Here is a 211-nt window from a genome sequence, read left to right as displayed (position 1 = left end):
CTCCTCCCGCCCCCTCCCTGGCGAGTGAATGGAGTGCGGGCCGCTCGCGCTCAGTCACGAGGCCGCGACGTCACAAAGAGCGGAGTAAACAGGCCGCTGGGCGCTAGTCGCCCGGCCCATTCATAAAACCCGGACCTAGAGGAAGAGGGAGGAGGCCGCCGACCCGCAGGCAAGCTGCGCGCCGGGACTTTGTGAATGGAGCGCGGCGGCG

Source organism: Myotis brandtii, unplaced genomic scaffold, assembly GCF_000412655.1.
Source record: "Myotis brandtii unplaced genomic scaffold, ASM41265v1 scaffold185, whole genome shotgun sequence".
Classification (NCBI taxonomy): domain Eukaryota; kingdom Metazoa; phylum Chordata; class Mammalia; order Chiroptera; family Vespertilionidae; genus Myotis; species Myotis brandtii.
The sequence above is the reverse complement of the archived record's forward strand: the minus strand, read 5'-3'. Positions refer to the sequence as shown.